Genomic DNA, 24,792 nt, shown 5'->3' with positions numbered 1-24,792 from the left:
CTACCCTCAAGTCACATGGTAGGGTTGTCATTCAAAATCATCAGAGATTCCTTAATTGACTTAGGCTATCTTAGTAATTTCACCAAAGAGAAAAATGTAAGAATGGGAAGAAACTGATTTTTTTTCTATGAAGGTGACATCAAATAATAAACTGCCTGAGTCGACATGCAGTTCCCACACCTAGGGACACAAGTTTTCAGACAGACCAAGGCCATCACCATGAGTTTTCATAATACCAAGTTATAAAGACAATACTAAAAGTTGTGGAAGATTGAAAAGTTTTTAAATATTGGACTGTATACAAGATGGCTCACCCCAAACACAGAAAGCTAGAAGGCAAAGAAACAATGATTTCAAAATGCAAGGAAAATTATTTCCGACATAATATTCTATGCTAGAGAAACTCTCAATTGAGAAGGCAGAGGAACAGAGAAAAAGAAGGCACCCAAGATACAGAGCTCCAACACAGGGGCTCCAATACTTCTCTCAAAGATGATGGAAAGCCAAACAATAAAAGAAAATAGAGCAGCAGGAAAGATTTAGGGTAATTTAGATTTAGGGAAATTATCCAGAACTGATAGATTATACAGTGTATTTTAAAAAGAGAAAAAAGTATTCAAAAGTTGTTTGGCAAGAATTAGTGACAGGATCCTATAGCAAACTTAATAAAACTTATTGGCATGCTTCTTGGCTTACCATAATAAACGCTGTTTATTAACTTATCCCAAGGCTATTATACTAGAAAGACAAAGAAAGAGAAAAGATGATTTTTAAAAATCAACTTTATCCTCCACACTAGAAAGTCAACAGAATGTAAATGTAGAAATCGGGAGGAAGTGACACAGAAACAGCAGTATAATCTTATTATTTAGAAATATGGAGGTAAATACCAAAAGTAACACTAAGCACTGAAGGTGGTATCTCAGAAGAACAGTGGAGAATTCTGTTTTTCATTATGTGCCTTGTAAAACCACCTGAGTTTTCTTTTTTTCTTTAACTGTGTATGTGTTTTCTTAATTTAAAAAAAAAGAAAAAGAAAAAACAACACATGGATAAGACATATGAATAAGGGGCTTAAAAATACTTACAATTAAATGGGGTGGGGGAGGTTGTGGGACTAAATGAAATAAGTAGGTATATTTAGCTGAATAAACTCTCGAAGTGATTGTACCATCTTACATTTCTACCAAAACAGTATGAAAGTTCTAATTCTTCCTTATCTTTGCCATTTGGTATGATCACTATAATAATTTTAGACATTTTAATTTGTGTGCAGTGGTGTATCATCCTCATATGCATGAAATTTTTTAAATGTTAACAACAGTTATCTGGGTGGTAGTTTGTGGGCATTTTATATTTCCTTTATACTTTAGAGAGAAAAAAGGAAGCTAAGAAGGGGGTGGTATAGATAAAGGAAATTCAACAAGCTTCAAAAGCACTTCTCAGTAAGTGAATACTTTGAAATACTTGTTCTTTTCTTTCGATGCTATACCTTTGAAGCAATTTTTTACTGTGATTTAATAGAAATATCTGAGACTGTTCTTTGAAAAGAGATGTGGGGAGAGGAAATGTTGTCTTTCTTTTAAAGTTTTAAATTTTTCTATTTTGGAATTTGCAACAGCAGTTCACAACTGACAGCTGTATATACGCCTGAATGTCTCACCAGTAAGCTCTCATTTAAACCTCACAACTACCCTGAGATAGTATAGCTTTTAGTATTAATAAACCAAATATTTGAGGAAAGTGAGTCCCTGAGAGATTAGATAACTTGCCTGAGGTCACACAGTAGCAGAACAAGACCAGGCTGAACTCAGTATAACCTCTAATAAGATAACAGGTACCACAACGTAATGGAAATCAATTAAATGAAGAATTTATGAAATAAGCATCAAAATAGATCGTAAATTGTAAGGATAAATAACATGTCATAAAACTTTTATTTATTATATGACTGTGCATGTATACTGAACTACAATGTAAAATACATTACAGTGGATCAAGGTAAAAACATTTTTGAAAAATGCTGTTTTATTATGTTACAGTCCATAGCAACCAGTGTTAAACTCCATAAGCACCTGTATCCTCACATTTTTCATACACTTAGCAGCTTACAAGTTTAGGGATCTTAGAGATACAAGTTATCTCTGAAGTCTCATGTTCTAACTTTAAAATTCATATAAATTTGATTATTTCCACAATTTATTTTCATATAAAAACTACCTATCTCCAAAATTCTAAGTAAAACTGACATAGTAAAAATGACAAAAGCTATTTAAGTTTCATAAGCATCTATCTCCTCTCCACCCACTTTAGTATCAAAGGGATGTACATACATTCACCCAGTTTGAGTAGGGCTAGGTAGAACTGGCTTCTGTTACTTGGTTCACCTCTATCCTCAGAAATGCAATAAATTTTAAGTTACAAAAGTTCTACATTTCTATGGTATTCATGTAGGGTGATACCTACTGTTTCTCTAAACTTCAATGTATTTACAAAATATTCCTGCTCAATTAGAGATTTAAATTATAAAAATGTCTTTGTCTTACAAATACACGCACGCAAGGGGAACTCAAAAGAAAAACTGAGGAAAGGGCATGAATGGACTATTCTCCAAAGAGGAATTACTACAGACAATAAATGTAGGAGAAATATACTTAATCTCATTAATAATGAAATAAACAGTTAAAACTATAAAATACTGCTCCTTCACCAGTAAGATTGGAAAAATTTAAACTCAGTATTGTCTTATACTGTAAGGAAAGACATTGAAGACATTTCAGTGAAAATGTAGACAATCTTTTTCTGAGACATTTTAAATGTTTTTTCCACTTGACCCAGCAATTTTCCACCTCTAGATATTTATTCTATGCAAAACTGTGTAAAAACACAAATATGTTTACTGCAATACTTAATTTGCCGCTGTACAAAACTGGAAACACAAATCTTTGTCAATGTGGAATTAAATAAATTGCAGTACAACTATACTTGAGGTGCCAAACAGTCGTTTTTAAATACAAGAAAGTTGCAAGACAGTAAGTACTGAAGGAGCTTTCTCCTATAAAGTAATGTTAATATATGCATTGGAAAACAACAGTCCAGACTGGAACAAGTTAGAAGGCTTATAGAAGAGGTTTCTTTAGGAAAATAAAAACTGACCAAGTTCTCTCTGCATCTTAATATCCTGAGAAGCAATTTCGACGATTGGTGAAGAATTAGGGGGTGAATCCAAATTAGTGATAAATACAAAAAAAAAATAAACAAAAAGAAAATTATTAAATTCAGGAGAAAGCAAGTGTTGCAGAAAAAAATTATTATATGGCTCAGCCATATAACTAGAGTTTTACACAGTCAATAAGGCAAATGCTGAACACTGAAATTAAGGATACAAGTATAAAGAGTACAGTAGGCCAGTGGGAAAAAAGAAAGCCAAATCTTAACTTTCCAAAGTGGAAAATCAATCAAAAATGCTTAAAACTGGAAAAAAATCTGTAAGATGTAACACAAGCATATTATTTACAAACACGAAAGTAATTATGATCAGCATAAAGAAGTAAAACTTGGGAGAGAAAAATGGGAAAAGGGGGCTAGGGGATATTGTTTTTATAAGCTTTCCTTTAACTTAAATTATATGCATGTACTACTTTGCTAAAATGTAAAGAAAAGGTTAATAGCAAGTCACAGAAAAAAAAAACAACATTAATGGCCAGTAACATGGAGGGGCAGCCCCATTTGTGAGGTTCAATATGCGATAAGATTAATACTTACATAGCATCTATTATGGGCTAGATACTATGTGTTTTAACCCATTTAATTACAACAGCCCTTGACCAAGGTACCATTATTCTCCCATTTTACAGATAGGTAAACTGAGACACAATGATTTGTCCAAGGTCAAACTGCTAGTAAAAGACAAAGTCAGGATTAGAAAACAGGCTGCCTCCAAAGTCTATATGCTTAACCACTATTCTAGAATGACTATAAATTTATTAGGTTGAGAAGAAATAACTAGTTTGGTAAAAGTGGTGTAAAGCAGCCACTCACAGCTAGCTGGTAGAACAACAAATTGGAATGATACTGGAGGGCAAGTAGAAAATATTCATCAAATTTCTCTAAACATGGGCTTTCAAAGTGGTGTAAGTACAAAATGACATAATCTCAATGGAGAATGTCACTATCTACCAAAAATGCAAATGCATGCACATGAATGTGTGTGCATATTGTGTGTGTGTGTGTGTGTGTGTATATTCATCCTCTTTTTTAACAGAGCAATTCTAAGTATTCCTACAAATAAACATATACATTGTATAACATATATACAAGATTGTATTTAAACAGAAGACTGAAAACAAACTAAGTATCTATCAAAAGAAATCAGTACACTTACTAGAAATATGAATTCTTGAATCCACTTAGGTAAGTACCCGATGATAACTGAATATATCAACTTGTTTAGACATTATTAAAACATCTTTGAACATTTAACAATGACAGCCTCTAAAGATTTTAAAAAGAGGATTGCTAAAGTCCAGTGATTAAGTCTACACTGGTTCATTGGTGATTCATAGAATTCATTAGTACATTACTGGTTTTGAGAAGTGATAAAACAGAGACAAGTTTTATTTATTACTCTAGAATTTCCAAAATACATTTGGTTCAAGTAATCTTTTTGTTGTAAAAAAACAATTAAAATCTAATGGGACAAGTGTTTCATGAAATAAAGATAGAAAGCATGCATTTACCACAAATAAATGTATGGCCTCAAAACTAGAAATACTTGTGCTTGCATTGAGGACACTGATTATATGTGGCACCTGACCTGAATTCTTTCACGCCTACACCATTCCTTCCTCCCTGTCATGGTACATTATACCTCACATACTACCCAAATTTAAGCAAAAAGTCTATAGGATATTCCTAGAGTAAAGGTAAATTAAGAACTATTTTCTATCAAGAAGTGTTCTACATAAGCCGATTGACGGTAAATACGAAATCAAAACTGAAAATGTATTAAGGATTTCTGCTTTAGGCAAGAATGGAATAAAGGGGACCAGATTTACCCAACCACGTTAATAAACCAGGCAAAACATGTGAAACAATGTTTTTAAGACACTAGACAACAAATAACAAGTATAGGGCAGTGATCCCTGAGAAATGAGAAACAAATGAGGTAACCCCTATGATTGCCCCCAACTATCAGCCTTAAGGAATTTCAATGCAACAGCAAAGGTAGGGAAATGCAAGCAAAGTGCAGTCTCCCAGAGTCAAAAAGAAGGGGCTGGCAATTTGGAGAGTGCACAAGGCAGAAAATGAGAGGAAAGAACTGCAGAAGAAGCACTCCAGAGATCTGTGCAGGTTCCCCCTTGAGTCTTCAGACAACACTGAGTACATGAAGGTGAAGAAATTACCCTAGAACCACCTGAAACAAACAAGCGGAAAAATCTATGTGGCTCAAACAGTGCCAAAAATAGTTGCTGTTCCCACAAGCCAGAGTGGAAAAACCTTATAATACAAGGAGCATCCAGAAGAGTCCTCAAGAGTGTATTGCCTCGGTAGGAGGGCAAAATTAGCCCGACTAAAGGCTGCTGTTCTCACCTAACAGTTTAAAAGCAAGCCTCAAAATGATCAAACTATTGCCACTTAGCTTAACTGCATTCTAGAACAAAGCTCAAAAATATTTAAAACAAAATATCTAGAAAACAATGTACAATTCACTGTCTAGTATCTGATCGAAAGTTACCAGGCATGCAATCAATCAAGAAACTGACTCATAAAGAGAAAAACTAATCAAATGAAAAAGTAAACAGAAATGATACATTATAGCATTATTCAAAACTAAATTCAGTATGTTCAAGAAAGTAGAGAAAGCATAAGCATATTAAGGAGAAACAGAGAAGATATAAAAATGACTCAAACAAAAAGTACAATGCCTAAGGTAAAAAAACACTAGACTTATGAATGGAGATTTAAATACTGCAGGGAAAAAAAATAATTTTAAGACACAATAAGTCAAATTATTTAAAATGAACCAACGCAAGGAAAAAGACTGGGGCGGGGGGGAAATGAACAGAGCATCAATAAGCGATGGAACAACTTCAGATGGCCTGATATACATATAACTGGAATGCAGGTAGGAGAAAAGAAGAAGGAATAGAAAAATATCTTAAGACATAAGAACAGAAAATTTCTCAAATTTGGTGAAAACTATAAACCCACAAGTCCAAGGAGCTCAACAAATCTCAAGCACAAGAAACAGCTTGAAAAAAGAAATATGAATAAAATCCTAAAAGCAGCCAAGGCAGAGGGGTGGGGACACCTTTGTTCCTCCAGAGAACAAAGGATAAGAATGACAGCAAATGTCATAACGTAAGGCAGAAAACAGTGGAGCAACATCTTTATAAAACATTGAAAGGGAAAAAAAAGGTCAACCTGGAATTCTATACCAATTCCATATCTTTCAAAACTATAGGAGAAATATAAATTTTTCAAGACAAAGACTGAAAGATTTAATTACCAGTCAATCTTCACTACAAGAAATGTTGAAGTCCTTCAAACAGAAGGAAAATAACACAAGATGGGATCTACATCTATGCAAAAGAATGAAAAGCAACAGAAATAGTAAATATGTGAGAAAATATAACTTTTTCATGTTTATTTAAATCTCCTTAAATAATTGACTGTTTAAAGAAAAAGTAATAACAATGTACTGTGGTGATGATAAATGTAGATGTAAAATGAATGACAATGTACTGTGGGGCTGATAAATACAAAGTAAAATGAATGACATCAATATCACAAAGTCCAAGAGAAATGAAATAGATGTGTACTTTAGTAAGTTTCTTATAATATCTATGAAGATGTGTAATATTACTTGAAGGTAAACTGAATAAATAAGCATGTACACTTTAAACTCTAAAGTAATTACTTAAAAAAACAAGTATAATGAAAATAAGGTAGCCTAAACAACAAAAAAAGAAACCATAAAAACTACTCCATCCAGTAGTTCATTAAAAAGGCAGAAACACAGAAAAAGGAGAAAAAACATGGAACAAGTAAAAAACAAATAGTAAGATGATAGACTGATGTCAAACCAAACGATATCAGTATCACGTTAAATACAAATCATTGAAACACCCCAATTAAAAGGCAGGGATAAGCTAGCTGCTGGTTATGGAACAAGTTGGCATACATTTAACTTCTCCTCTATAAGCAAATACCTGGAAAATTATTCAATAAGCATTAATAAAAACTCTGAAAGCTTCAAAGAAGATGGCAGACTGTCCAGGGACCTCAGGACTTGAGGAAAGGCCACATAGTCAGAGTTCCCTGGGTTTTCTTTTTATCACCCATATTCCCTGAACTGGGCGGTAGAAAGACTAGCAACCCAGAACCAACAGCCATGGAAGAGAAAGAAGGGGGAAATGAATGAAAAATACCACTACCAGTACACAAGCATGCAAGCTAATCTGCCCTTAGCAGCAGAGCTAGAAAGCCCCAGGCTGTTCCAGGTCCCTCCTTCCTCCCCACCCTCCCAACCATACACTGGTGGGGGACTTGACTCATTCCCAGAGGCAACAGTAAAGCACAAGGCCAACCCAACTACTGCTCCACAACCGGCACACCAACAGATGATCTGATCCACCTGCAGCAGTGGATTCACATCTAGAATATACAAAGAACTTACAAAACTCAACATTTAAAAAATATTAGAAAATGGATGAAGGACACAGACATTCTACCAAAGAGGATATACAGATGGCAAATAAGCACATGAAAAGACAGTCAACTGCATTCACTGAGACAAAGGCAAACTAAACACAAAGTGAGTATATACCTACCAAAATGACTAAAAAAAATGTACTGATAATACCAAATGCTGGAGAATTTGCAGAGAAAGTAATCACTTATACATTGCTGGTGGGAATGTAAAATGGCACTGGCACAGACACTCCGGAAAACAGTTTGGCAGTTCCCTTGAAATCTAAAATTGGACTTACCATACAATCCATGCTCTTGGATATTCATCCCAGAGAAATGAAAACTTTATTTTCATGCAGAAATGTGCATGCAAGTGTTCAGAACAGTTTTACAATAGCCAAAAAACTGGAAAATTTACCAATGTCCTTCAATGGATGAATGGTTGAACAAATTGTGGTATATCCATACCATGGAATACTACTGAGAATAAAAAGGAACAGACAACTGATATACACAATTATTTGGATGAACCACAAAGGAATTATGCCAATTGCAGAAGGATGCATGCTACATGATTCCATTTATAAAACATTCATGATATATTACAGAGGTGGCGAACAGACAATTGATTCCCAGGAGTCAGAGGTGGGAGGAGGGGAAAGTATAGCTATAAAGACAGCACAAGGGAATCAGTCTTGTGATTGTGGCATTAAGTATCCTGATTGTGGTTGTGGTTACATGAAATTACACAATTAAATTGCAAAGTTACGCATGTACACACACACAAAATTGAGTACATATATATCTGGTGAAATCTGAATAAGCTCTGTGGATTATACCACTGTCAATTTCCTGGTCTTGATCTTGTACTATATCAGCAAGATATTAACACTGAGGGAAGTTGGGTGGACAGATACATCGGACCTCCCTATATATTTCTTTGTAACTTCCTATAAAACTGTAATTATTTTGAAATGGTAAGTTCTAGGAAAAAAGTTAAAAGAAAAAGGCAGAGATTATCAGTTAGGTATAAAAAGCAAGACCCAACTATATGCCACCTATAAGAAATTCTCTTTAAATATAAAAACACAAATAGATTAAAAACTAAAAGATAGAAAACAATATACCAAGCTAACACTAATCAAAAGAAAACTAGAAAAATTATATTAAAATCAGAGTGGATTTCAGAGCAAAAACTATGAGGTCAGGAATAAAGAGAGGGTCATTTATTTTATAAAAACAAAAGGATCACTCCATCAGGAAATTATTAAAATCCTAAGCATTTATCCACTTAATAAAAGAACTTCAAAATATATTAACCAAAAACGACATAACTAAAAGGAAAAAGACAAAACTACAGTTATAGTGAAAGATTTCAACAACTCCCTTTCAATGACTGATAGCAGTAGACTTACAATAAGTAGGGTAGAGAAGACTTGAGGAATGCAATCAACCAAGTTGACCTAATTGACATTTATGCCAAAGAATACACATCCTTTTTCAAGAACACGGAAACCGTTCAGCAACACAGACCACATTCTAAACCGTAAAGCAACTTTTAAAAATTTGGAAGTATTCAAATCATACGAAATATATTCTGATCAAAAAAAATTAAATCAATAATATTTGGGAAATCCTCAATACCTAGATAATAATTCCCTAACACATTTCTTTGAAAACCCATGGGTCAAAGCAAAAATTAAAGGACAAATTTTAAAGTATTTTAAATGAACGTAAATGAAAATATAAAATATCAAAATCTGCGCAATGAAGCTAAAGTAGAGCTTTAATATAGAAGACATTATCTCCCATGCAGAATTCCAAATAATTTATGTAGATACTCGACCCTAAAAAATGGGGTTGGGAGGATATCTTTCATATACTGTGATGCAAATGCTACTTTATCTCTGTGATCTTCCTCCAAAAAAACCATAACCTCAATCTAATCATGAGAAAAACATGAGACATATACCAATAGAGGTACAACCTACAATATACCTGACCAATAATCTTCAAAACTAAGGTCATCAAAAACAAGGGAAGTCTGAGAAAACGACACAGCCAAGAGGAGCCCAGGGACATGACAACTAAATATAAGGTAGTATCCTGGATGGGATCCTGGAACCAGAAAAGGACATGGCATAAAAACTAAGGAAACCAATATAAACTATGGAATTTAACTAATAACATATCAATATTGGTTCATTAATAGGAAAAAACATTATACTAATTTAAGATATTAATAAGAGAAACTGAGTGTAGGAACTCTCTGTACTATCTTCTCAACTTTTCTGTAAATCTAAAACTTCTAAAAAATAAAGTCTATTAAGAAAAAAATTATACTACACCTCGGAAAACTTCAATTCTCCTTGCCTAAAGTAATTTCCCCTTTCTATGATTTGTCACAGCATACTGTACTGTTCGTGACATACCTCTCTAACTTTTATAAAAGTTACATTATGGCTCAAATCATGAACCATAAATCTTTGTAAATTGCCAAATATACTAATTACCTAAATATACTGCCTTTCTCCTAGTATGTAAAGCTTAAATGGCTAACTCAGGATTCTGAGATGCCTTTCAACTGTTGATTTCTTTTTAAATTATTTAGCTTATCAGCTTAAACTGATAATTCTTCAAGTACATAAAAACTGCAGGGTTATAGTAACACAAAATGAGATTTGACTGATATTGTATAAATCAGTGTCTTTCAAACTGGGGTCCATATGTATTCTTTGGGGTCCTAGACATCCTTATTGAAGATTTTTAATTCCATCTTTTAATTTCTATGATAATTTAGAAATGTCTGATGAAACTCTCTCAATTATATTGATGACCCAAGTCCAAATACTGACATACAATGCTAACTTTCACATTTAACTTCACAACTACACTGATGCCAAGCAAAGCTACTTTTAATAGCAAATTCTTCAATCTCCAAAAGTGAAAACCAAATGAAACAATGTACAAAATACAAGAGGGTTTCACACAAGTTCCAATAAACAAAAACTGTAGGAGAATGAAGTCAAGCAATACACAGTAGAACAGGCATGTCAAAAGAACTTGAAATGTCATAACCCTAATATCAAGTGATTCACTCTGACAAAATAACAACATCCACTACTGCATTAGTGTTAATTTTTGTATTGGCTTTAGTCTGGTTATTTATAACTGTAATCTGTTTTCTAGCTGCAGCAAAGATATGTATAAGGAATTTACTCAGAGATGTTTGAACAAATTTAAGTAATATTTTAATAAAAATAAACCAAGCCAATAATCTCTGCAAGAATTTTTTTCTGCATTACATTTACCTTGGCATGAAATGCTATTACATTCACTCAAGAGAAAAGCCAGTTTACTTTAGGTTGCCCAAAGGCACACTAATACAGACACTACTTCGTACTTTAATATTTCTACTATTTAAACATTTAACTTTAAAGGCAAACTTAAATTTTGAACATTGCTAGAACATAAAATTTTGATTTACCTAGACATTATTAACTAAACTAAAAATTTTTTAAACATATTAGAAATAAAACTCAAGTATACTTAACAAGCATGAGTTTAAGTCCCAGGTTCACTATTTGATAACTATGTAATCTTAACGAAGCCACTTAAAACCCTCTGGGCCTCAGTTTCCACCTGTGTAAAGTAAGAATACTATCTCTTCTGCCTATCTCACATAAGCAAGTGTAAGATCAATAAAACTTACCCACCCACATTACCAATATGCTTTCTTTTCCTTCTGGACAGAAAAGGTCAAATGATAGAAACAGTTAGCTTCAGAAATACACACAAATATAACAATTTTGTCATTATTTTTTAAAAAGACTTAACCTACATTTGAACACTGAATACACAGATACAACTTATCAGACATTATGACAGACTGTGGAAATAGAGAAAGGAATACAAAATCCATGCTCTTCAAGGTATGTGTGTGTTGGGGAATAGGGGCACACTGAAAGATCATTCTAATATGCCATCATAAATATGATCGAGAAATATATAGTACAATGGAAACTCTAAATACCCAGCCAACTGGGGAGTCAAACTGCTTTAAAGATTTAAAATGTTATTCAAATACAAGTTAGAAGTAATATGATTCCTTACTGGGTAACTATTATGTGGCAGGCACTGGGCTAGGTAGGTAACCAGATTCAAAAGTAAACAAGACATACACTGTCATCACAGAAAAAGCAACCAAGAAGGGAAGACAAAACTTAAAAACAGAAATAGACATGCCAGGATGGAGAAAGAATGGTGTACTACTAAAGTATAAAGTACTCAGGGAGGGACAATCTAAGGAAATATACACTAACAAGAAAAAATTTCATTTTTCCTTTCTATTTTTCATCCTTTTATTTTAACATAAAGGCAGCCAAAAGATTGAGGGAAAATTTTTAATTCAAAAAGAAAGTTCAGGGAATTGATACTGATACTTTATCTCTTATTTTCTCCCCTCAAACATTACTACGGAAAACCTATATTCAACTTACGGTACCTGTATTGTAGCACACATCATGGTGTAGTCATAGGAGCACAAGTGTTGCTCTCCACAGAGAACAGAGTACTCAGTATTTCTAGTCTGCCTGGTCCACAATGAACATTAAATGTATGTTTATGAAAAATTCCCCAGCCCTTTTCTCCGGGATAGAGGCATCAAAAATATAACAAAACCCTCTCTGCTAGGAAAAAAATATTTTCATGACAGCAGGTAACATTTCTTATCTCCAACAACACTGTAGAATACCAGAGGGTGATGGACACAAGCAATGAAACTGGGCTGTGTCTCAGAATTAGAGAAAAATCACTTTTTCTTTCACTGGAACAGAGGCATATCATTTTTAGCTACAGTGCTAACATCTTCCAAAACTAGTTTCTGCCCTTTCCTCTGTTGTTTAAAGAGAAGTGGCAACATAAACCATGACCAGTAATATAAAAAGAGATGGTTAAGGTAAATAATCTTTTTTTTTTATGTATGCACCCTATCACCACCATGCTCAGAATGTTTATACTGAGCAAATGACTCAGAGTTAATAGGTTCAATGCCTAAGAAGCATCCACAATTTGGAACTATAAACTAAAGTGTTGTCTGAGTCCACAGCCATGCCACATATGTTTATGAAAAATTCCTTACTGGGTACCTATCGGAACAAGCCCGATCCCATATGATCTCAGAAGCTAAGCAGGGTTGGACCTGGTTAGTACTTGGATGGGAGACCACCTAGAAAGATCAGGTGCTGTAGGTGTAAAAAATTTAAAAGATAATAAATAAATAAGGGATTGTAAGATGACAAGGTCCTTGCAATCTGTGCGGTCAACCAAGGGTTGCTTCGCCTAAAAATAAAATAAAGTGTTGTCTGATTTCCGGAGAAGCCTGGCAAACTGCAGATGCTTCTGTCACCAAAGCAGGTAGTAGGACGAAGAGACATCTTAACTAGGTTTACTATTATGGATCAAAAATTAACACTAAGACTAGCTCTACAACTCTTTTGGCCACAGTATGCTGTCAATTCATATTCTCACGGAGTATTCAGTATTATGCTGGATTCTAGGCTAGCTTTGCTAATGCTACTCACTTTTTTCCAAACACTCAAGACAGCATACGAAATGCAAATAAGTGATGTTATCAATAGAGAAAACCCTGAATTGTGTCTGACCCTTTTCTAAAAGTAAATCACAAACTTTCGTTAGTAGTTAAGTAATCTATTTTCGGCCTCATAGCTAGTGAGTGTCAAAATCTGGGAGCTAGGATAGGGAAAGATGAGAAAAATAAACATTTTAAAGTATACCTAGAACCTACAATCATCAGAAGTACTACTTACACCTTTGGGTCTATTCCCCAAAATAATACCTTTCTCACAATTTACTCTTGACATAGTGCTTGCTGTTCCTGGAATCTCTTCATCAGCCAAAAAAATTTTATCTAGGACATAAAAATCTTCTGAATTTACATATGCCAGACATCATTTTGACATATCCTATTCTTGTTCACCAAGCAGATTAGGATTGTTAATTATTAACAACACTGACTTCTAAACCCTGTATACTTTATATGCATTACCTCATCCAATTTATACAAATCCAGGATGTAAGTACAATCATTCTTATTTTACAAATAAGGAAACTAAGCCTTAGAGGTGTTAAAACGCTTACTTTAAAAAACAATGAGGACAGATAATGTTGCAAGGTTTGAGTAAACTATATGGTATATTTATTCTTAACCATAATCATGCATCAATTCACATCCTGGAAGTAGAAAGTTACAATATGCAGGGGTGGGGAGACAGGGTGACAATCTGAAGTAGACAAAAGCTATTATGAAAGAAAACTGCTGTTGAAATTTTAGTACCTGTTTTAAAAGAAAAATAGTAAGAAGCTGCTTCTCTCTCAGGTTTCTTTTGAACCTAGTGTAAATATTCTTCCCAACAGTTCTTTTCCACAAATGTCTTCCTCAGCCTTCTCTGTTCAGTAGCTCATTTAGACTTCACTAATATGCAATTCTAGATAATTCCAACTGAACAGAGAACCTGAGCATTGTGAAGCAGTGTTTTCCCAGAGTACTGTTTTATGGAAATTTTCCACGTATAAAAAATATGTATGTTGCATAGTGAATCACAATGTAAAACACATTTCTTCCCATTATCATAACAGAAAAAAAAAGATTCTGAAAAACACTGTTCGAAAGGTTTGCCAAAGAAGTAAAAGTAACCTTCATTCCTATGTCATATTAGAGAGTGAGACTGTCCATTTGGACAGATTTAATGACAATTGAAAGCTTCCACTATAGCTACTTTTTTAAGCTATCATAGACACGATCTCTCTAAGACTTCCCTATCCTCTTAAACAATATAGAAAACACCAGTAAACCACTTCTTTGGTTAAATTAAACCAATAACCAATTTAACCAATCATTAAGGAAAAAAATGGTTATTTTACTGTGCTATTCTAATAAAACAAGACCATTAGGAATTCACCCTAAACTAAGCCTCAAATTGCTATGCTTTTATCCTTTATTTTTTTTTTACATGGTCACTTAATTCTACTACTGCACTATCTGACCTAAGTATGCTAGCAATTGGCAACTTCTAATTTACATCTTCTAACCTTCTGTAGGACAGAAAAGTAAATAAGCAGTCACCATTAGACTAATCTGAAGTAAAAATGGATAAACTTCAGTACATGAACTATGAGATATGTTTTGACTTAGAGACCTTTCCTTTCGGCTTACTTCTTGTTTCACCATATATTCCAGAAAGAATGATGGATAAAGGTCCTCCAGACAGGGGAGATAATATAATAAAAATAATAATCATGGGGGGAAGAGAAAAATTAAAGAGTAGCAAGCAAAAGCAAAGAAAGCTATTAAAGGGACAATCATACAAGTAAACAAATGAGACTGAAGATCCAGAGAGTTTTAACCATTATGGGAGACATAAGCAGCACAATGGGTAAGTAAATTCATACATTTTTATGTTAGAATACTATTCAACAATAAAACTGAATGATGTCGTGCTTGCTTGCAACACATGGATGAATCTCAAAAGTGTTGTTGAGCAACAGCAACCAGACACAAGAGTATGTATTATAAGATTCCATCATGTAAAATTCAAAAATACAGAAAACTAATCTATAATAACAGAAATCAGTATAGTTACCTTGAGGGAGGAGGGTAGAAATAATAACTAGAAATGGGCATGAGGTGCTTCAGGAATGCTACTACTGTTCCATTTCCTGATTTAGGGTGGCATTTACAAAATGTGTTCACTTTGTGATAATTCACGAAACTGCCAGCACACTTATGATATGTGAACTCAACTGTATTCACATTATTCTTCAATGAAACAAGATTTACTTAAAAACAAAAATCATCGTACACAGGACTTCTAGTTAAACAAGATAATTTGAACAGCTGAGTTTAACCTCTGCGCCATCCCAACACCTCTGAAATAAGAGTGAAGGAATTAAAAGATAGCCACCCTTAAGAACAAATAGAAGTGTGGCAGATTGTACTTTCCAATACTGACCACAACAATATCCCCATCTCACATGCTTTTCTGCAGTGTGACCTTGCCACGCCCCCATCAAGAGATGGAGTTTCTGATCCCTCCTCTAGAATGTGGTTGAGTTTTGTGATTGTTTTGAACAATAGATTAGGTCAGATATGGCACCCTGTGACTAATGAGAAAAGGTCATAAAAGGACATGCAGCTTCCACATGATCCTCTTAAATACTAACTCTCAGGGATCCCTGAGTTGCCAAAACAAGTCCAACTACCCTAAAGCTACCATACTGGGAAGGCCGTAAGTAAGTAGGCCCTTGAGCTGACGGCTACAGCTGAGCCCATCCTTCTAGTCATCCCTGCCGAGGTGCCACACATTTGATGAAGAAGCCATCTTGGAAGTAGATCCTGGAGCCCTAGCTGTCTGAGTCTCCCTCTGCCATGAGACATCATAGCTCAGGTCCCAAAAAGAAAAAAAAGAAGACATTCTTGCAGTACTCTTTGCAAATTCCTGATACACAGATCTTGTGAACCTAACAAAATAGTGGTTTTGGTATGGTTTGTTATAGAGTAAGAAACCAGACCACAAAGGGAGAGAAGAGTCAGACAAAGTAGGCGACTAAAATTCTGAAAGACAAGCAGATGAAATGCCAGTGTCTTAGGTTTTACCCAACAAGTCAGAAGCCCATTCAAGCAGCAGAATCCTAGAAAGGCCTATTAACTGCAGGCAGGAGTTGAAAAAAAGAGGATTATGGAAAAACTGAAAGAGAACTAGTGAAACTTCTATATCTGTTCTAAAACAGGCTGCCAGGGAACTGTCCCACCTCTATTATTTTCTCCCCAATACCAGCTAAAAACCAAACACTTAATTCTAGCCATACCAGCTAAAGACTAAACACTTAACTCTAGAGATGCTGGATAGAAACAGAAACACCAAGCACAGATCAAGGTGAGGAATGGCAACGTAGCCCGCTTCCCCATTTTGGCTACCAAAGCACTAGCTATTAAACTTATGCTTCTTGCAGCCCTAGGATGCCAGCTGTCCAATAAGCCTAGCAGCCTACACAGTCACAGCAATCTTTGAAGAATATGGCTATTTAAAAACTGATCAGTTACCTGATATGTGCTTCTGACCACACCATAGCTACTAACATGAGGACACAAAAAGTCAATTAATCCCTTTAAGAAAAAAAAACTTTCTAAATATAAGAGAAAAGTAATCATAGTAAACAGCACTTGTTTATATAGTCTTCATAATGTAAACATTGATTTAATCCAAAAACATAACACTATGGGGGAGAAGGGATATATGGGGTCATATAAAGCAGCTAGGTGGGAGGTTATCTCCCACTGCAAAAAATAAAGTCGAAAATTTTTAAAAAATAATAAAATACCACCATTAGCAATATGAAATGTAATAAATTTCAAAAGAAAGAACTAAAGGAATGGAAAAGGGAATGGAAGTATTCTTTTACTTAAAAGTATATTACAACTCTATGCCTTTATGCAAATTATATCAATAAAGTTATCACTAACAAAAAAAGAGTGAATTAAATTTAAAAAGAAAAAATATTCTGGGAGCAGAAAGAGCAATTGGTTCTACCTCTACAGGATAAGAGAAAGCTTCATAAAAAGGAAAAGGGAACCATTTGAAGCAAGTCTTGAAATAAAAATGAGATAATGAAAAAATGAAGAGGAAATACAGAGAATCCGAAGTTTTAAAGTTTTATGGGGGCCCAAATATTGAGGAGCATCAGATGCCAGTCCAGTCAACAAGAAGAAATCAAAGGTTTTTGAGTACAAAGTTATCATTGAAGGGAATACAGAGAACGATTCTCTGAACAGACCAAAATCTAGAAGTGTTAACAGTACTAAAATATCCAAGCAAAGCAAACGGCAAAAAAAAAAAAAAAAAAAAAAAAAAAGTCTAGCCACTGTACTAATATAGACGTGTGTGTGCATGCATGTATTTGTCTCTAATTTTTAAAACAAAACATAGTACACTTAGAATTTAAAAATGGTCAAGGAGGGAATATGATGGTAATTTTATTTTAAAACAATGTAAATATTTTACAAAAATTACAAGTTAAAAAAGCAATCAATAAAATGCCAAAAGCGAAATGAAACAAATAAACCTATGTAGCCAGTGGATAACATAACCAGATAGAGAATAATTATTTCAAGTAATGTTAAAACAGTAATTTGACCGAACATTCCCAGTGGAATATATCCTAAGACAACAATAACTACAAAAAATTCTCAGCTACAGTGAGTAACCTCATAGTTCATGGTAGTGTTGGTATTGTTATTCTAGCACCATTAATGTATGTAGTGCATGATCAAACAATGTAATTATGCTACCGTTTTTGAGAACCAAAATTTTCTGCATAAAACATTTAAAATAGATGAAAAAACTGTTGTTCTGAATAAGAACTAAAAGATTTGCACGAAATTATAATTTTACCTTTAAAAAAGAACTCAGAGTGACATCAGCAAAAACAATGAAAAGTAAAGATCTTCAACAATTCTTCCATAATGAGAAAAGTGGCAAATATTGTCATAATCAACTTTTTGATAACTCTAGAAACTAACCAAAAGCTTTCAGCAATCTGGGAAAGGTTTGCTCAAGAAAAATGGCTAAATTGTGGTTAACGAGAGAGTTTTCACTGTTTGTGAAAAGCGTCCTAGGAACTGTTTTGGAAAACGAGGGGTTTTAAGTGCACTAACCATTTGCCTTTCTCAGGGCACTGTTCCACCCTGGGTCCTGAGCGTGAGCTGCAGCCAGGGTTTCCAGCCTCCAGCCAGTCCTGCTCCTTCCACACTTGGCTAGCCGCCACCATCCAGATTGGCACTTACAAATAATTTCATCTATCCTGTTGCTACTGTTTTCTCCTGATAAGGATTTTGTACAATTGGTTTTTGTATTTGAAAAGTCAGGGGGCATTCTGTCAGGAACCAAGGACCTCAGTTTACTCCTAAATGGGTTTTTCCTCGCAACTGCAAGTTTTATGTCTACATGACCCTAGTTGAGTTGAGCCATTAAATGGATATAGACAGAATTTTACCACCTCCTAGATTCTCTTAATATACTCTGCAATATCTATCACATTTTTAAAGCCATCAGTCCATCACTAAATTTCAAAATGACACAGCCCGAAATATTTAATGGTGACATTTAAGTATAATAAACAAAAAGTTTAAAGTTAAATGTATTAAGATAAAGTAAAAATACAAAATAAAATTAAAATTACCCCCCCCCAAAAATCCTAGAGTTTTATGGCTTTTTAACTTGCCATAGTCCCAGCCTCCCAGCCAACTCCATAGTAAGTAGACTTGAAAACTAACAACATGGATTTGCAGTACAAACTAGTAGCCTGAAAAGCAAGCAGAGGAGACTGAAGCTCTCCTCCAAAACTTCATTCCCAGAATATTCGTAATTATCTGACCTGTCTGATGGCTCCCTGGAAGATCCCACTTGCATAGCTATCTGTTTTTACCCTGATTTGCAGCTTGCTCAGTGCAAAAAGCCTTTTCGCCAGGTATATTTGTCAAAATATCATCCCAGAAAATTGTTTAACTTCACAGCTTGCTGAAGCAGAGGGTTAACAATTAAGGCAAACAATAGAATAACCAAAAACCTTAAATGGAAAGGTAGGGTAATGAGATGTCCATAACAGCTTTGAAAAGATCCAACAAATATGAAAAACCTAATAATTAAAAAGGCCAAGCAGAGATGCAGGCTATGCACATACCCAGGAAAAACCTAAGAAGTCCCTAGGGTCTGTCTGACCATGACACCTATGCACAATTATGAAAGTGAAGGCTATGGCAGAACTGTCAACTGCCTGCACATGCAGCACCCTTAGCAAAGACTTACTGGTTCCAGACAGTTGAGGAAATCTTTGTTTAATAATGAGCTAGCTAAACACTAAGATAAACAGTGGCAATAAAAGACAAAGAATGCAGACTTACCAAATTAGTTCAGAAACGTACTGTAAACAAAGAAGCTACTACAAATAATAACAAATACTAATGCTACAGAGGGAATATTTTGTTTTCCAAAGTTGTTACATTTTATTAAAATGTCCAGTTTTCAACCAAATTTTTGAGATATGCAAACAAAAGTATGGTCAAAGAACAAAAAGCAATCAGTAGAAATTGTCCCAGAGGAATCCCAGATGATAGGCTTACTAGACAAGACTTTAAATCAGCTATTATAAATATATTTGAAGAATTAAAAGAAGCCATGCCTAACAAACTAAAGGAAAGTATAAGGACACTCTACCAAAAAAACACAGAATACAGTCATCCTGCAAGGGATTGGTTCCAGGACCTCCCCATCCCCATATTAAAATCCACGGATGCTCAAGACTCTAATATAAAATGGCATAGTATTTACATATAACCTACACACATCCTCTCACTTTTGATCATCTCTAGGATACTTAAAATACGTAATACAATGCAAATGTTATTTAATAGTATTTATACTGTATTGTTCAGGGACAAATGACAACGAAAAAAGTTTGTACATGTTCAGTACAGATGCAAGCATCATAGGCCTAACTACATAGTACACATGTCACCACCTGGATGCGAAATCTAAACCTGTGGATACAGAGGGCCAACTCCATCAATAGAGAGAAATTACATATATATTTAAAATACCAAATAGAAAGTACAATAACTGAATTCAAAAATTCACTAGAGGCTCAACAGCATATCTGAACAGGCAGAAAGAATCGATGAACTTGAAGACAGACCAATTGAGATTATCCAGTCAAGAAACAGAAAGGGAAAAAAATGTAAAATGAACAGAGCCTCAGAGACCTGTGGGATATCATGAAATGTACCAAAAATTTCATATCAGCAGTCACAGGATTGTTGAGGAAAGAACATTTACAGAAATAATGGCTGAAAATTTTTCAAATTTAATTTTTAAAATGTATTTCATCCAAAAAGCTGAATGAACTCCAAATAGATTAAGCTCAAACAGATTTACACTGAGGCATTATAGTCAAACTGTAAAAAGACAAAGAATTTTGAAAGCAACAAGAAAGAAGTGACTCATCATGTACAAGGGATCCTCAATAAGATAATACCTGATTTCTTCATCACACATCATGGAGGCCAGAAGGCAATGGGATATGTTAAAAGTGTTAAAAAAACAGATGGTCAACCAAGAATTCTATAGCCAGCAAAACGATCCATAAATATGGAGAAATTAAAATATTATCAAATAAGTAAAAACTAAATTTGTCACTAGCAGACCTGAACTGCAAGCAATAGAAAAGGTAGTCATTTATGTGGAAATTAAAGAACACTGGCCAATAACTCAAATACACAAGAAAAAATAAAGAGTACTAGTAAAGGTAATTTACCCAGGCAAATATAAAATGCATTTTTGGTTTGTTAAATTTATTTTCTATCTGATTTAAGACACTCAATAAAGCAATAATTACATATTTGTGTTGATGGGAACACAACATATAAAGATGTAACATATGGCAATAACAACACAAAGGGAGAGGAAATGGAGCTATATAGGAGCAAAGTCTTTGTATACATTGAAATTAAGTGGGTGTTAATCAGAACTGGTTGTAAGGTCCCAGGGCAACCATTAAAAAAATAATGTATGATAAATTAATGAAAAGGGTAGGATGGTACACTGGAAAATATCTCACACACATAAAAAAAGTAGAAATGGCAGAAGAGAATAAAACAATGGAAGACATATAGAAAACAAGTAGCAAAATGGCAGATGTAAATCCTACATTATCAGTAATCATATAAAATGCAAATGAATTGAACACAATTAAAAAGGAGAGATTAGCAGAATAGGTAAAAAAGCATGACCTAACTACATGCTTCCTAAAAAGGATACTTCAGATTCAAAGACAAAACTAGGATAAAACTAAAAGGATATAAAAATATGTACCATAAAAACTGTAACCAAAATGGAGCTGGAGTGGCCATACTAATCAGAAAAAATATACCTTGAGACAAATATTGTTACTAGGGACAAAGAAGAACATGCTTTAATGACAAATTCATCAATAAGATACAAAAATTTAAAAATTAAAAACAAATATACACATAAGAGAACTCAAAAAACTGAAGCAAAAGATGAATTGAAAACAAATATACAATTCAACAATAATAGTTGGAGACTACAATACTCCACTTTCAATAATCAACAAGAGCAGATCAACAAGGAAACAGAAGACTTGAAAAACACTATAAACCAACAGGACTTCAAAGCCATCTACAGAACACTTCCCCCACACACAACAGGACATACATTCTACTCAAGTACAAACCGAACGCTCCCCATGATTAAACCACAAAGCAAGTCTCCATAGCTTAAAAGGATTAAAATTATAACAGCTATGCTAACAAAAATGGAACAAAATTAGAAATAAAAAATTTTGAGAAATTCACAAGTATATGGAAATTAAACAACACAAGCCAAAATAACTAATGGATGAAAGAATGCACATTTACCATTCCACATTATGATGAGCATATTACTCAGAAAATAAATCAATTCATTTCTTAAATAAAATAGCTAAACTTGAGAGAAATTTAAAGAGTTAATCTTTTTTCCAAGATTTTCTATTTTTAAAAAAATCATGTTTTAGTTTCTATATAAATTGCACTCCAACAAGTTCAAAAGAACGAAAAGGAAAAAAATCATAAAATTTTAGAGCTAGAATGAATTATAAAAGCCCCCTCATTTTAAAATTGTAGAATTTTGTAACAAGTACATTGCAAAAATTAGTTATCCTCTGCCTAGAGTGGACTGAGACTTCCTCCCTATTAAGTTTTCACTTGCCTATTCAATTGAAATTCATAGTGAAATATCTCTATGTACCACCTCTCCTCTTCCTTCTAAAAACTTCTGAATTACTTTGTCCATTTTAAGTGTTTTAAGAATTTGGGGATGGGATTTTGCAAAAAGAGTAGAATGTTCTGTTGCATTGGTATATTTGGCATGGGAAACTAAAGAGTAACTGCTGTTTGATGGCAAAACAAAACAGTGACATTCTGTTATAACCCAGCTTATCTTCCAGGTTCACTCTGTATATGTAAATATGTACTTCCTTTAAAGAATATGACAGAAAGCATTTGATGTTCTAAAGTAAGCACTGCAGTTATTTAAACCTTGTCCCCAAAGTAATACAGCTATGGGTCAATCCCTGATACAAGAAAATGGCTTTGTAATGAGGATTCTATGTTATGATGATATTGTCAAAGTTAAGATTTTCCTATAAATTTGATTTTTTAAAGCTTACTTTATTCACATGGCATAATAGCTTTAGGTAAAACTTCACAATTCGAACTTGCACTACTATAAAAGTCAATGGAAGACCTAGTTCCACCAAAATGGAGTAGCTTCATTCTTCTCAGGTCCTCTCTCTAACAAAAACTCCTGGACATAATACAACAAACAAAGGAAGTATCCGGAAGATGGGGGGAAAAAAGAGATAGCAGACTTCCTGAAGACAACAAAACTTGAGGAATGACAAGGCAGTGAGTTCCTTGGGTTTTCTTATTGCCACACATATTTTCATAACAGGGTGCTTCTTCAGAAGTCCCTAATCCAGTACCATCAACAGTCGTGGAGGAAAGAAAGCTCCAAGAAAAGTCTTTACCTCCTAGCCAAAGGACTGGGAAAAGGGTAGCTTATCAACAGAAACCTTTTTAGCAATACCCATCAAACATCAGTGGAAAATCTGCACACATAAACATGCATGTGAACCCTCCAGTTTCAGTAGGGCAAAGCATGCAGCTAATCTTCCATACCCTCTTCCACTCAGCCAGAGTGAAGTGAAGGCAGTGTCAATCCAAGTCCCCTACCAGGGTAGTGTTGGCAGGACAAAACAGGCAGTTGATCTTCTATCCCCCAAACGGTGGTGCTCCAGTTCCCCTGCCAGGATAGTATGGATGAGGCTAAGTAGGAAGCTGATCTGCCAGGCCCTGCAGAAGGAGCGGGGTGCTCCAATAACCCTAATGGGTTAGTGGTGAGGCTGAAAGAGATACTCTTCTTCCATACCCTACACCCAGCAGAAGCAACTGGTGTTCAGATTCACCCATTTAAGGTAGTGTCAGCAGGGTCAAGGGCTAGCTGGGCCTCCACATCATCCAGGAGCAAAGACTTATTTGATAAAGTTGTGTGAGGCAGGATTAGTCACTACTACACTTTAAAACATACACACACACACGGGCCTGATATCAGCAGGAACCAGTAAGGAGCTGAACCTGCACCCTGGCATCAACAAGACTGAACAAGTGGTATGAGGTGGAGCCAGTCAGCATTCCACTTTCCTCCCATCCCTAGTGTCAGCAGGGCTGTGGGGAACTGAACGTCCACACTCACCCAGGAATGAGACTGAATGAAGCCAAGCTAGACAAAATAGCCAACAATCTGCTTCATTCATTCTCTCATGCCAGTGGTGCCCAGAGGGTCGGCTGAGCTTCCACCACGCTGCACCTCACATTAGCTCCAAGGAAGTAGTACCAAATAGGTAGCTTCTACTCTACCCTGCAGGAGTAGTATGAGTTACCTCTCCTCTTCTCTCTTGCTGAGGAAGCAAAACCCATCAGGAAGCTAATCTTACACCTTCCACTCAGAGGCAACAAAGTGGTGTGAACTGGTGCCAACTTTTGCTAGGAAAATGTGAGGACAAGGGAGGAGGTGAACTTGTATCCCATCAGTCAAGACAGTATGACCGAGTACCCTAATTTTGCCCAGGTGGTTGTCAATAGGCCCCAGTGAGAAGCTGAACATGCACATCCCCACCCCTTGCATTACATCTCAACAAGGAGACCACCTACCATAAAAAAGAATTAATGGAATTGAGCTCTGATAACATGATATCCATAATGTCTGAGGTACAAACAAAAATCATTCACCATACCAAAAGCCCAAACAGTACAATGTGAATGAGAAAAAAACACAATCAACATAGGCAACACTGATGAGCCAGGTTTTGGATGGAATATCTGATGGTTTTAAATAGTCAACATAAAATGCTTCAATAAACAATTACAACCGCTCTTCAAACAAATGGTAAAAAAGGAAAATCTCA

At 34.8% G+C, this 24,792-nt stretch overlaps 1 protein-coding gene across 9 annotated transcripts in view; it reads right to left on the bottom strand.

Moving 5' to 3' along the window:
* KDM6A (lysine demethylase 6A) overlaps positions 1-24,792 on the bottom strand; it is a 197,075-nt gene that overhangs the window by 157,093 nt on the left and 15,190 nt on the right. The window lies entirely within an intron of this gene.

This window comes from Pteropus medius, unplaced genomic scaffold, assembly GCF_902729225.1.
Source record: "Pteropus medius unplaced genomic scaffold, Ma_sr-lr_union100, whole genome shotgun sequence".
In the NCBI taxonomy this organism is placed as follows: Eukaryota; Metazoa; Chordata; class Mammalia; order Chiroptera; family Pteropodidae; genus Pteropus; species Pteropus medius.
The sequence above is the reverse complement of the archived record's forward strand: the minus strand, read 5'-3'. Positions and strand labels throughout refer to the sequence as shown.